Raw genomic sequence first — 15,342 nt, forward strand, 5'->3', positions numbered from 1 at the left:
GTACGAAGAAGTAAGGGCTGCAGCACCCTTTCTTCATCTTAGCTGCAGGGACAGACTCTATCACGCCCTTGAGCAGAAGGGTAGCGATCACAAGTATGTAAGACCGAGGTGATGCGGACGCCACTGAACCTGGGCGGGCGCTTGGCGAACTGAATCGCATAGCCGAGTCGGACGGTCCGGGTCAGCCATCGCAATGGGTTGGAAAGTGCGAGACATGCGCCCAAACTCTGGGCGAGGGGGACCAAGGGAATGATCATGTCGGACGTACCGGCGGGCAGGGCCTCGCGGCAGGGCGGAGCTCGAGGTGCCACGTCGAGGGGACTCGAGCCCCGTGGCCATGCTGAGTCCAGTGACATCGAAGCACTTACCTGGCTCCTGCGGCCCACCATAAGATTGGCCGAGGAGGGGGGAGGAGGAATCTCGTCCCCGTAGTCCACTGGAACCAATCCTGTCATAAACCATACATCATCATATGGTCTCTGTTTAAAAACTATAAAAATATAATCTTAAGTAAAATTTGTTTTGTGGGCGGGGGGTCCGCCGCTGGAGCGCCATACCTGCCATAATGGGACATGGAGGGTGGTCGTGACGACGGCCGCGCACACCGGATATGTGACCCAGGAGACGAGGGAACCATTCTTTTGTCAGGCTTTTGGGTGCCGCAGCCTCCTGGGCATGCGGCGACAAAAGATTCTCCTCCCGGCCCTCCACCGGGGGATGGAGTGGCCCCAGAGAAGTGGGTCTCCTCGCCCCTGGGTCGCCCATCTCGGGGGCACTTCGAAGCCTTCCTCGGGTTCTTAGCGGCTGGCCGCGCGACGGGTGGTGTCTGCTCCACGCCAGAGCCGGGCCACAGGGGCGGGCTGCGGCGGAGCCGGTGTTGTTGCTGCAGGAGGACGTCCTTGGCGACAAGCAGACAGGGTGCGGGGTCTTAAGCCGCTCCGGGGCAGGATATGTTGTAAGGCCTCCGTCTGCTTGAGGACATGACTCATCCATGAACGATGTCTCCACGTGGGCAGTGCCCAGACACGTAAGACAGCGATCGTGGCCATCAGAAGCGGAGAGATAACGACCGCAACCAGGAATAACACACAAACGGAAAGGCATCTTTAAAAAGACGTTCCGTGTGTGCCGCTCTTTTTGTGAAAGAAAATATACTCTTTTAGAATATACTCTCTTATTTTCGCTCTGCCGAAGCGCCCAGGGGCGTTCTCTGCACTCCACGGGTGCAGAGGGGAAGAAGCCGCTGAACGCCGTAAATCCAGCAGTTTTGAGGTGCGTCTTTGGAGGGAATTGAATTCAGTGCACTGAATACAACCACTCGGCTCCGAAGAGAAAATCTGAATGAGTGGTTGCATACCAGCTCCTTTTATACCCGTATGTCCGGGGGAGTGGCATGCAAATTCCACTCGCCAATTCTCATTGGCCTTTTTTCAAAAAAGCAGTGGTATTTGGGGCTCCCAAGTGTGAAACCTAGTGTCACTACATCGACACAACATCGAGTGAATGACAGAAAGGGAAAGATGTGTTTCATAACTGATACACCAAGAATGGGCATCAAGTATGAGGAACAAAAAACACTGAAGCACCTTTGATTAGGCTAAATATGTAAAAGGATTATATAATGCTTCAGCTCTCTCTGCTTCTCACATTGCCCATCTTTTCAAGCACCCTCTTTATCACTTTATGTCTCTTAGCATTACAAAATGATCCTTCGGGTCCTTCCCGAGAGTCAGGTTGGGGGTAGATTATCCCCTCAAAACACACTACATAAATATCCTTCCTTATCGCTCATTGGATGGCTTTCCCTCTCACGTCCACTCAAACACTAATATTTAAGGCAACATACACACACACATTTGTCACAATGGGGACTTTCCATGGATTACTTCTGTTCTTATACTGAGCTAATGATATTTTCTATCCCTATACCTTTACCTAACGCTCACAGGAACCATTCTGCATTTTTCGATTTTCTTAAAGACATCATTTAGTATGATTATTAAGTTGTTTGCCGTTGATTTCTCACCACAATGTAAGTTTTACTATCCTGTTTTCACATTGGGTCCCCCACAATGTAGATAAAACTTGACCTACACACTTACAAAAACATATTTACACATACACACAGAGAGTCAAGCCTGAGATCTGGAGTCTTTGCTCTCTCTTCTTTTCCCAAAGCCCCTTGGCAGCATTATGTGATTGTCAGTTCAGTCTCAGAGCAGATTTGCTGCTAGTCTCTGCAGCTCTTAAGCCTGGCTTGGTTTCCTCAAAGCACTGTCCTCAAAGAGCTCTGTGCTCTTGTGTTCTGCCCTGCCTGCCCTTGCTTTTTCCTCTCTCTCTCTCTCTCTCTCTCTCTCTCTCTCTCTCTCTCTCTCTCTCTCTCTCTGTGTTTTACACACACACACACACACACACACACACACACACACACACACACACGCAGAGCTGCTGTCTCTGATATGGGCATAAATGCATGACGGGGGTGTCAAGAGCCGTGGGGGTGTCATGAGCGTAATTTAGGTTCAAGTCTGGCCAGCGACATGTCCTGATCAAGGAGGTTCATAACACCTGAAGAAAGTTCTCAATGGCAGATGACAGTTATGAAAAAGCTGATGGCACCAGAGGAATGCACACAGCCCTAAGCCATTTACTAGCTGTGCTGTAAAAGGCAGCAGAAAGGGGAAAATATCTACTGTACTGTAATAAAATATTGGCAATCTATACATTACTTCCAAAAAAAAAAAAAAGAACAATTGTCAGAACACATGGCTTATTTTGAATGGACAACGTAGAAAAATGCTATTTAGAACCAGATGGGCAGTTATAGCATCTACCTGCATCTACCCCATTCCCCATATTCTCCCCAATATTCTCCTGTCTGCTTTTCACTATAATTGCCTAACAAAAAAATAAATTAAAAAAAGCCCTCAAACAAATAAAAAAAAAATGAAAATAACAGGAGATAAAAGGAAGGAAGAGGATGATCATGAAGACAAGGTTATATGCAAGCGCATTAAAGCACCACACTTCAAAGAAATGGGCCTGAATTTAAGGGCTCCAGGAGTGAGAGGAGAAATGGTGGAGGATGACAGATTTGATTTTAGTGCTGGCGTCTGCGCTATTCTCTCCACTTCCTTATTTTATTTAGTTGTGATGAATCAGCTACCTGCTGAACAATGAACTGAGTAGATATGGGTAAGGAGCACAGAGAGCGCTCAGAGGAGGGAGAGAGAGGAGGACATTTTTTTAATTTCTCATATTTTTTATGTAATTTGAATGTAATGAATGTAATCACTTGCAAATTGATTTTGAAGTGATCTTTAGTGAAAGGCAATGTTTAAAGGTGCAACTGTCATCTTTCCCTCATGATCCAAGTTTCAAGCATAACGAAATTATTATTAATTTTGATAAACATGTTTCAAATCAAGTACACTCACATGAGATGAAGACACCAGTCATATCAGTAGCATTAAACGGTCATATCAGTTGCCTGATAAAAACTGTTTTAGTATAAATAGGGTGAGTTGCCTCATTGTGGCTGACATGTTTGAAGTCACATGACCAGCTGAATGTTTACTTCATCTTGGTAACTCTCCTGTTGTTGTACATTTGCTTGCAGAATAGGTGAATAGGGCATTTCTACAATGGCATTGTAAACTACCATTTACAGACAGGCAGGATGGGAGAGGAGGGAGAAAGGAAGGGAAGAAAGAAAGAAAGAAAGAAATAAAGAGGAGGAGGAGGAGGAGAAGGAGGAGGGAGGGAGGAAGTAAGGAAGGAACACTCTAAAATAATGGTTCCAAAAAGGGTTTTTTCACAGCAATGCCACAGAAGAACCATGTTTGGTTTCCCAAAGAACCTTTCAGTGAAAGGTTCTTAAAATAACCATTTGAAGAAAAGTTTTCTAGTCTAAATAACCTTTTACCACTACACAGAACCTATTGTGCAATGGGAAGGTTCCATGGATGTTAAAGGTTCTTCAAGGAAACATACATGCTGATAAAGAACCTTTATTTTTAAGAGTGAAGGAAGAAAGAAAGTAAGAAAGAAAGAAAGAAAGAGGAGAGTAGGAAGAAGAGTTGAAAAACATGGTGAGAGTTTGAGAGGAAGAAACAGAGAGAAGAGAAGAGAGAGAGAGAGAGAGAGAGAGAGAGAGAGAGAGAGAGAAAGAGAAAGAGGGGAGTGTAAAAGAGGGAAGGTGAGAAAGATGCAGACAGAGAGAGAGCAGTGCTGCTCTTCTCCTTTCTCATGCATGCACATACATTAATGATGACTCTTAGGGGACCTGGGTAGCTCAGCAAGTAAAGATGCTGACTACCACACCTGAAGTCACAAGTTTGAATCCAGGGCATGCTGAGTGACTCCAGTCAGGCTTCCTAAGCAACCAATTGGCCCGGTTGCTAGGGCGGTAGAGTCACGTTGGGTTAACCTCCTCGTGGTCACCATAATGTGGTTCTCGCTCTCAGTGGGGCGTGTGGTGAGTTGTGCATGCATGCTGCAGAGAATAACGTGAGCTTCCACACGAGCTACGTCTCCAAGGTAACACGCTCAACAAGCCACGTGATAAGATGTGCGGATTGACTGTCTCAGACGTGGAGGCAACTGAGATTCGTCCCCCGCCACCTGGATTGAGGCGAGTCACTATGCCACCACTAGGACCTAGAGCGCATTGGGAATTGGGCATACAAAATTGGGGAGAAAAGGGGAGAAAAATCCCAAAAAATAAAAGAAATGACGACTCTTGAGCACATCTGCAGAGCCGAACACAGCTCACTACAGCACACACTCAGCTCTATAGGCAGCATTCTGCATTTTAGGCCCCAGCTCAGGCATCGGCTCTGAGTTTCGCAGGGTGAGAATATGGCAGAGATCTCACAGAAACACAAACTTTAAGCACAGTGATGAATTATACTCTCCGTCAGCAAACCTGGGGAGAGCTCTGACACTATCAAGTTTGTGTAGGCCAGGGGCTCTGTGTGTGTGTTTATGTGTGTGTGATTCCCATGTGGAAAGGCTGGGATGACTCAGAGTGACAGATGCACACACAGCGCCGTACCCCTCCCATCCAACATCAGTGACCAATCGATCATCACTAACTCCTGAGAGGAAGGCGAGTTTGCGGCACTATGCAGGAAAACTTGACAACAGCCCACCAGAGCTCTGTTCACGCTGCCCTCTTCAATCACAGCCTATTATAAACATACACACATGCTTAAGCACCATGACACCAATAGTACGCCTAGCATGCGTATATATGATTGGCAATTTTCCCACAATACCAACATTTTAAAGTCATACAGTATTTCAACACTGTATACAGTAAAACCAGTGGCATGTGGTGGAGTTAACCTCTCTGGGTGGGGGTTTGTGTTAGTCTGATGTAAATTCAAGTTCCTGGTCCATTTGATGTGTTTACAGAGTTTATGGGTTAAAGGCTACCTTAAAATAAGTTAAAATAAAATGTATTCACCCTCATCTCATTCCAAACCATTTGATCTTTATGAAAAGATAAAACTCCTACATATATAAAACGTGGTTGGAGGTTCAATATTTATAAAAGTGGGAATTGGATTGTACATTCCACTCTGTTTACAGTGATCAAAACAACAAGAAATGTAAGCGTTTAGCACAGCCAAGTTTCCTTGGGTTTTGAACATGCCGGAAAGGGCAAAAAAATGGTCCAATCTTTTTTACCTCAGATTTTATTTGAGGGCTTTTTTAAGTGGCTTGCCATTTTGTATTGATTGAGACAGAATAAAGGGGGCAGGAAATTATAAGGTAGAAAAGCCCAGAAAAAAGTATTGTAGATATACAGCTATCCTGCTTCTGAATTATTACCATATTCATGTATCATGGTATTTACTTGGTACTCCAAGGTACTTAAAAGAATATCATGGTACATGTCAAAAACATGGTTCTACCATGGTATTATGTTCAAAACCCCATGTTAGTATCATGGCACTTTGTGGCATTTATTTGTTAGTGGGGTATTGGGATCAGGGTACAACACAGACCAGAATCAGTCCGGTGTCTTCCACATGAGCTCTAAAAGTAAAACATGTAAGTTGAGCATTTGTGCTAACTACTCAGTTCAGGTTTCTTAGATGTTATTATACTGTTGTATAATATACGAGTTGCAACTATATTGTAGTAGCATAATATAGTTGCTGTATTATGAGTGTATCAGAGGGATAAATAATGGTGACAACTAGCACATGTGTGTCCTGCCCTCTAAAGAGCGGTGTCCCTCTGCCACTCAAGTATGGCTCAAAGGCACAAAGAGGGCGAAGGGCAACTGACAATGAGGGTGGCTTATATTCTAGGTCACTGCATCTCTGTGCATGTGTGACAGGTGTGAGAAGAGAAGAGACATGTTGTGGCCTCCACTATAGGGTTATGGGGAGGTAAGACTGTCAGGGTGGGTTTTTAAGACCAGATCTCCAGTCTAGCAGACCAGAAAGTACAAAGGGAAAGAACCCGGACAAACTGTGTTGGCTTGCGGTTGGAGGACGTCATGGAAGATATTTCAGCCAGAAACCTCAGAGGGGCTTTAGACTTTGCACGCACGCTTTTAAAAACAAGATACACCCTCACAGAACCCGATGAGCACCATGCTCTGTTTTATATATGTCAATATGTATGTTTATTCTGCTGAAAAGACCATCTGAGACCAGCATGAATGGTCTATGCTGGTTTGTGTTGATTTTGTGCTGGTTTAGACAAAGAACGAGCAAAATGTAGCAGGTGATGCTGATCAAAATCATAGTTTTTCTGGTGAAGATCACTGAGCAAGAAAGTCTGGTGCTGGTTAAGAAACCTGGTTGGGCATCTCATGCTGGAGACCAGCACCTAAAACACAATATACAGTACATTTGGTGGTCTTTTCAAAAGGGTATATTTTATTTCTCAACTTCTAACGTCCATATAACAATAAAACTAGAAGTGATCAGTGCTTTTTGTCATGATTTGATATGTTGTTTGAAGATCAACTTATATACAGTAGGTGAATCTATATGGTTTTTTTTAATGGCCCATGACTATACCAATACCTAGAGAGCAGGGTGGCTGATGGCCAATATCATTCCGATATATAGCGATAATCTCAAAACAGCCACCTATTGGCCAGTTAATCAGCCTGGCCGATATATCGGTCTATCACTATTTCACTGTGTTTCTTCTGCCTACAGTACAGGTGCATCTCAATAAATTAGAATATCGTGGAAAAGTTCATTTATTTCAGTAATTCAACTCAAATTGTGAAACTCGTGTATTACATAAATTCAATGCACACAGACTGAAGTAGTTTAAGTCTTTGGTTCTTTTAATTGTGATGATTTTGGCTCACATTTGACAAAAACCCACCAATTCACTATCTCAAAAAATTAGAATATGGTGACATGCCAATCAGCTAATCAACTCAAAACACCTGCAAAGGTTTCCTGAGCCTTCAAAATGGTCTCTCAGTTTGGTTCACTAGGCTACACAATCATGGGGAAGACTGCTGATCTGACAGTTGTCCAGAAGACAATCATTGACACCCTTCACAAGGAGGGTAAGGCACAAACATTCATTGTCAAAGAAGCTGGCTGTTCACAGAGTGCTGTATCCAAGCATGTTAACAGAAAGTTGAGTGGAAGGAAAAAGTGTGGAAGAAAAAGATGCACAACCAACCAAGAGAACCGCAGCCTTATGAGAATTGTCAAGCAAAATCGATTCAAGAATTTGGGTGAACTTCACAAGGAATGGACTGAGGCTGGGGTCAAGGTATTAAGAGCCACCACACACAGACGTGTCAAGGAATTTGGCTACAGTTGTTGTATTCCTCTTGTTAAGCCACTCCTGAACCACAGACAATGTCAGAGGTGTCTTACCTGGGCTAAGGAGAAGAACTGGACTGTTGCCCAGTGGTCCAAAGTCCTCTTTTCAGATGAGAGCAAGTTTTGTATTTCATTTGGAAACCAAGGTCCTAGAGTCTGGAGGAAGGGTGGAGAAGCTCATAGCCCAAGTTGCTTGAAGTCCAGTGTTAAGTTTCCACAGTCTGTGAAGATTTGGGGTGCAATGTCATCTGCTGGTGTTGGTCCATTGTGTTTTTTGAAAACCAAAGTCACTGCACCCGTTTACCAAGAAATTTTGGAGCACTTCATGCTTCCTTCTGCTGACCAGCTTTTTAAAGATGCTGATTTCATTTTCCAGCAGGATTTGGCACCTGCCCACACTGCCAAAAGCACCAAAAGTTGGTTAAATGACCATGGTGTTGGTGTGCTTGACTGGCCAGCAAACTCACCAGACCTGAACCCCATAGAGAATCTATGGGGTATTGTCAAGAGGAAAATGAGAAACAAGAGACCAAAAAATGCAGATGAGCTGTCAAAGAAACCTGGGCTTCCATACCACCTCAGCAGTGCCACAAACTGATCACCTCCATGCCACGCCGAATCGAGGCAGTAATTAAAGCAAAAGGAGCCCCTACCAAGTATTGAGTACATATACAGTAAATGAACATACTTTCCAGAAGGCCAACAATTCACTAAAAATGTTTTTTTTATTGGTCTTATGATGTATTCTAATTTTTTGAGATAGTGAATTGGTGGGTTTTTGTTAAATGTGAGCCAAAATCATCACAATTAAAAGAACCAAAGACTTAAACTACTTCAGTCTGTGTGCACTGAATTTATTTAATACACGAGTTTCACAATTTGAGTTGAATTACTGAAATAAATGAACTTTTCCACGACATTCTAATTTATTGAGATGCACCTGTATATCTGCAGCCAAGCTCTCTACCTCTTTTCTCAGGTCAGGTTAGGCAGCTGTGTGACAGGAACAACTTGGCTATAATGGCCCACTGGGACTCTTCAGTGTAGATTCTTATTGCAGCCCAGATCATTTATACCTACTGTAAACAAGCCAGTGCCTGCAGATGTTTGCATTGCCCCCAGCTCTTTGTATACAGCCACTATGTGAACAGTAAATCATATCCCAAATGGCTCATCATATTAAAGAAGCACATCAGCTTCATTACAGATATTTGTTCTGCTTTAGACAGAGATGAAATGCTAAATATAGATAGGCCTTACTGCCCAAGATCACAGAACAAAAGGACAAAAGTGGCTATGTCTGTTAAAACTGTGTTGCAACTCTACAAAGCTGCAAAACTACAATGTTCCAAAACTTCATCTCATTTCTAGCATTAAAAATATTCTAGCAAATATTCTGTATGCATGGAATATGAGAAATATTAAATGTATATCATTGCTGCAACATACTGTGTCACAGTATGTATAGTACTTGATTCTGATTGGTAAATCATAGCATCCTGGTGAAATATTTTGTATAATTACACCTAAACTGTATATTTGACCCTTGTCACTGCCTTGCAACTTCACTGTGCTGGTTTTATGCCTCTCCTATCTCATATCTCTCGCATCAGGGTCCTGATGACCCTGTCGGGTTTATATTGCGATAAGGAAACTGTACATTATCCTTATATTTCCAATCACTGCAATACAAAAAAAGAGACCCATTTCCATTTTACAAATCCAACTCCATGATTAATACATTCAGATTTCCTCAGTTCATCAAGTTATGTAAGGAATAATGTACAATCAGCTGGTTTTTATCGCAAAATAAACCCAGACAGAGTGATCAGTCTTGTATCATCCTGAAGAGGTTTATTCTTCAACCAGCTGACTGTACATTATCCTGATAATTACTGGCTACTAACCAAATAAATAAATAAATGGACATGAAATACTGATTTACTTTGAAATTATGTTACTATGTGATTAGAAATAAATCGCTGAACATCTGATTTGAACATCCAGTTAGTGTGGGAGTTCCGGTGGTGTCTATTTTGCAAATATTATTATCTGACTGCTCATTTTCCAGCTTATTACAAGACTACTTGTCAAATAAATAAGTAAATGGACATGAAATATTGATTTGCATTGAAATTATGCTATTATGTGATTAGAAATAAATCGCTGAACATCTGATTTGAACATCCGTATTGTGTCAGAGTTCTGGTGGTGTTTATTCTGCTAAAATGATTGCTCATTATCCAGCTGATTACAAGACTACAGTACTTGCTAACTAAATTAATGAATGTATATGAAACATTGTTGAAACTGTTTTATTAGCTTACTTGTAGGGATCGCAGAGTGATAGGAGAAGTAGGAAAGATGACTTGCAATATCTGGATGTACGGTCGTTACTCAGACATACCAGACTGCTAGATGGCACCACTGACCAATCAGAATCGAGTATTCCATAGAGCCGTGTAATAATAACAACTGATCTCCACAGTTCCACATGCCATAAAATATAAAAATGACCATAAATGAATATGGATACCCATTTATCCTTGAGCCAGCATTCCTCTGTCCATTTCATTAATATAGGTGTACTTTGTCAATTAAGCAAACCAAGATTAGTTGTTTTCTTTCATAATTTATCTGTTTACAAATGATTAATCCCATCATACTTAATACAGCAGTTTGATGGAAAAATCCTTTTTTGTACTTTGCACAGCCCAACTACCATTATGCAGAAGTGATGATAGATAAAATAAAGAAAGAAAGAAAAGAATGTGAGAAAGCAAGAAAGAAAGACAAGCCACATTACCCTGTAATTTCAGTAAAAAATAGATAGTGATTATGCTAATGAGGCTTTTTGAGGACTAAAAGAAACCCTGCTATCCCTCATTAGTTCCTTTCTGTCTTTCTTCATTATTTCTTCTTTTTTGTCTAAATGCATTTCTATCAGTAATAATTGCCTTCATTGCTGGTGTGAGAAGACAGCTGAAAAATGGCTTTTTAAGTGCCGCAATCACCATAAAATCTGGATTTGGTCAAGCTGGCTGGCAGAGGAAAAAATGAATGAAGGAAGGGAAGCCGTGTGACTCGGGCCAGAGGGGAGACAAAGGTGGCCTGGTATGGACCACAATAATTACTGGCAGTAGTCCTGGCCCGGCTTCAGTCAAGGACACAGACTGTTAATACAAATGAGTTCTGATGAGGCTTAAAGTGGACAGCAGCTTATTGCTCTCCTCAAAATCACAACACTCTCAGAACAGGTGCTCAGCCAGACAAGCAACATAGACAGCGCTATGTAAAACACCAATAATGGCAGCTGAATAAGAAAGGGAAAAAAAGAGGTAAGAAGGGGAGAAAATGCCATGCTAAACTAACGGGGCAGGTGATGCTAGAGGCTTGTTAAGACTAAACAAATGTTTTATTATGACGCCCCATCTATCCATTAAATATTCAAACAAACAGGCTGTCTACCAATTTAGAGAGAATTATTTCTAAATGTTTCACCTACAAAACAACACTGTTTCCCCTTTTAGGAAAATTAATCTACAATTGGTTCACTTATCTCTGTATAATAAGCTGGGACAGAATAAAGTATTTTAACATCAAAAAATTACACGCATCATCTTTAAAATTAGATATAATTAGGCACTTTATAAAAAATATGTGATTAGAAAGCATATTAATTATTTCAGTGAGGTTAAATCAGGATATAGTAAAATGCGCCCAAAGCTCTTGATTAAAGCTCTTCCAGATTTCAGAGCAAAAAAAATCTTGCTAAATTAAGAGCCTTTCGAGTTACTTAAGACAACGTGGGATGAGAATGAGCATGAAGGGGAAATGTAGAACTCAAGTTCCAGGCTTAAATTAAACTCCTAATCTCTGGAGGAGTCTCTGGAGGAGACCCTTTCCAAACTGCTATTAAAAATAGCCTCTGAGGTCTTAGAGCAACCTGTCTTAAAGGACAGAAGACTTAATTCTTCTGTCATCAAATCTTGTGAGGATCAAAGAGGAAACACAGAAAAAAGTACAACGTGCTCCTCTAGCAGGTGCCATTTTCACAGAACTCATTTAGCCGAGCCTCTTTCCTGCACTATGCTCCAACCTCAGGATTAGTATAATAGCCAAATTGAACTTTTTCATTACCTATTAATGAGTCTCTATTGCGAGATGAAGCCTGAACCTTTTGCTCCCACACACCTGGCTGGCCTGATCTGGCTAAAATTTAGTGCATCCATCACTGAGCTCATATTTGGCCTCAGTTCTGACAGATTTGTTGGGCTGGACCTTTGGCTTTTGACGAAGGCACCCTACAGGGGCCTGTGTAAAAGGGATAGTTCACCCCAAAAGCTTATTTTTTTACATTTCTCCCTTTTGTACCAAACAAGAAAGAAAGTCATATGGGTTTAGAGCAACACAAGGGTATGTACATAATGACTGAATGAATGAACTATCCCTTGAACCCATTTACAATGGCATACTCAGGAAGCACGGCAGCAAGATTCTTTGGAGAACTGGCAGCAAACGTTGTCTCTCACATGATGAGCTAATATAGAGGAGCTACACGCAAATAGAATTCCGGACTAACGTCTGATACTAAATGAGTTTGACTTCACTGATTTCATGATTTTTCAGCTCTTTCGAGTAAGTTGTGACTGAACAAAAAGGAAAAATGAAAAAACACCCTCGAGCATAATTGTGCTTCCTCATCCCTGTCGAGTGCTGTAACAGCGCCTATAAAGTGATTATTAAGGATTCCTCTAAAGTGGCAAGAATAAAACTGTTATGATCTTCATTACTTTCTCTCTCTTTTTTTCCTGGCCTTCTGATTTTGTTCATATGCTTGCTCTCTCTGTGTTGGTTTTGTGTTGGATCGACTGGTAGTGTTTCTTAAACTATGGGTCATGACACAATTTACATGTTGGGTTGCGATGTATTTTAATAAATGTGTCAGAGGAACTGAAATTTCTTAGAGCAAATGCTCTCTGTTAAATCCACTCTATTACGCTGGCCGGGACTTTCAGCGGTTTTCTTGTGATGGCATCACTCCGCAATATCATTTGATGGACACACTCTCGCTCTCTCTCCCTCTCTCTCTCTCTCTCTCCACGATATCAAGCAAGGCGGCGGCTCTGTCAATTGCTGAGGTGATGCAGTCAACAGTTCACTCAATTTTCATTTTCATTTTCAAAGTCCAATCCTAAATTATTGAACACTAATTTATTGATCTTGTCTGTTCTGTTGAAGCTTTTATCCATGAATGGATGAATCATTTACCATGGTAACCATAGTTTCTGCCAAAATAGCATAGTAACCACAATTATTGTAACCAGACCGAAACACCCAAGGGCGTAGCCAGGAAATTACTTTTGGGTGGGCCTCAATAAAAATGGATGGGCCAAGTTTTTGCCCAATTTGTTTTTAACAAAATTTCACACTGTCAAAAATCAGAATTTATGCATTTTTTAAACTATTTTATAAATATATATTTGAAGTCAAAGAATAATCTCTATGGCCTGGGTCTAATTTGGGTGGGCCCGGGCCCGGCTACGCCACTGGTAACACCTTCAAACTGTGTTTAAGGCTTTCAGAATCTTTATATACTGTATTTTCCTGACTAATAAGTTGCCATCAGTTTTATGTATTATTTTTATTTGTAATTTTTATTTTTATTTCATTAACAATCACTGCAGTAACTATGATATTTCTGGCAGAAACTATGTTTGCCATGTTTGTAGAGTTTCAAAATATGATGCTTTCCAGTTCAAACTGGATATAATTGAGTTTCAGTTTCAACATATGTTTTGTTTATTTCTACAAGTTGAGAGTGTGAATGTTCAAATGTTTAATTTCAGTTAAAATGTTTTAAAGTCCTTAAAGGAATAAAACTGATTTCTGTAAGAGTCTGTCTATAATATTAAAATTGATTTAGTCATAAAAAATAAGTGTATAAATCAACAGATATTAAATACAGCATTTTATACAGCTTTGTAAGTGTAATATTTGGGTCCTGGGCTGAGATAGTTTAAGAACCACTGGACTAGTAGGTTTTAGTTTTTTGTGACTATGTTTGGTTTGTGCAATTAAAGGTTATAGATATTTAGCCTACATATTAATTGACTATCCGTCAATTACTGAATTGAAGGACTGCATAGTCTATGCTATTTTTTAAACTATACATGCAGACTGGCATCTTTGGCCACTGCGTCGCATTTCAGGCTGTTTTTTTTTTTCAGCGTCTCACACCATTAGTGTAAAAAATTTTAAACAGTGAATCAAGTTAAAAGTAGTTACACTTTTAAAAGCATTTCAAGACCCCTGTATTCCGTTACATTCCGTTACACTCCATCCCGCTGTTTTTTAACACAAGAACACGTCAAATGCAAAAAATGCATCCGATCAGGGTTAGGTAGACATGACCTTCAATCAGCCTAATTATACATGGCTTCCGTCAAACTGACTAAACGACTGTTCACACAATCTAGCGACTAAACAACCTTGATTATGAAAATATGTATGTGGTGGTGGGGGTGTGGTTAAGTGCCGGTCTGTGATTGGAGAGCGAGATCAGGAGATGAGAACAGTAAGGATCATCACTTGGCAATGATTGTCTCTTACAGCTGTTTGTCATTGCAGTGAGAGTGGAGACGGGCTTTAAGACCGAGCCAGATGCCAGTCCCGAGAGCGTGACTGGACACAAGCTGGGGAAAGACTCTATTATTTTATGTCTGCTGAAAAGCGGAGTTCTGAGTATAACTGCTGAAAAGTGTAAATATTGAATTTAAAATAAATAAAAATGCACCGTTTGAGTTGGATTCGCTGTCACCCGCTTCCTCCTTTACCCTAACTGTGAACATTGTTACAATGTAGTTTACATGCCTAGTAAAAGAGCAGTCTGGCTTTTAGTGAAATGTACTATGTTGGGTAGGTAACAGAGAGGGATGTTTAATTCATGAGCAGACAGACTGTTTGGCCAGACAAATTTGTGTTAGTGAGGACAGCCTCCAAGGAAGACCCAGATAAAGCTCTGCTAAACTCAGATCATCAGACACGAACAGTGAAATCAGATACAGCAGCATGAAAAAGAGAGGAGAGAAACAGAGAGATGCAGAGATTTCCAGACAAAACATTACATTCTGCATGAACCCTGCAGCCAGCCCAATGGATTAAACATTACTTTAACTGTGCAAAAACATCTCTGGGAGCAATCACATTTGTTCTGTGTGGTAAAGTAAAACATAAGCTCTGTTTCAAAAGCTTAGTGGTCCGCCATGTAACTGATTTGGAATGCCCTATAAATGACTGATTTGGAACTACATAGTTAGCAACTATACACATGCCACAAATAGAGTGCTAGTGCTCGCACACTATTTCAGCAGTCTTGGTTCCGGAAGTATTTTTACCATAATTTTTTTTTCCATAGACATTTCATAAAGTACTTAATAAAAGAGTTCCAACTGAAATTAAACACGATTTTTTAAAACTAAAGTTGAAATAATGTGAACTCAAGGCTTTAGCAGAAGCATAAATC

General features: G+C 41.0%; 1 protein-coding gene and 1 long non-coding RNA gene across 3 annotated transcripts in view; one reads left to right on the top strand and one right to left on the bottom strand.

Annotated features, from left to right (window-relative positions):
• LOC127423599 (uncharacterized) overlaps positions 1–15,342 on the top strand; it is a 419,204-nt gene that overhangs the window by 293,283 nt on the left and 110,579 nt on the right. The window lies entirely within an intron of this gene.
• usp54b (ubiquitin specific peptidase 54b) overlaps positions 1–15,342 on the bottom strand; it is a 146,119-nt gene that overhangs the window by 77,927 nt on the left and 52,850 nt on the right. The window lies entirely within an intron of this gene.

This window comes from Myxocyprinus asiaticus, chromosome 32 (assembly GCF_019703515.2).
Source record: "Myxocyprinus asiaticus isolate MX2 ecotype Aquarium Trade chromosome 32, UBuf_Myxa_2, whole genome shotgun sequence".
Lineage (NCBI taxonomy): Eukaryota > Metazoa > Chordata > Actinopteri > Cypriniformes > Catostomidae > Myxocyprinus > Myxocyprinus asiaticus.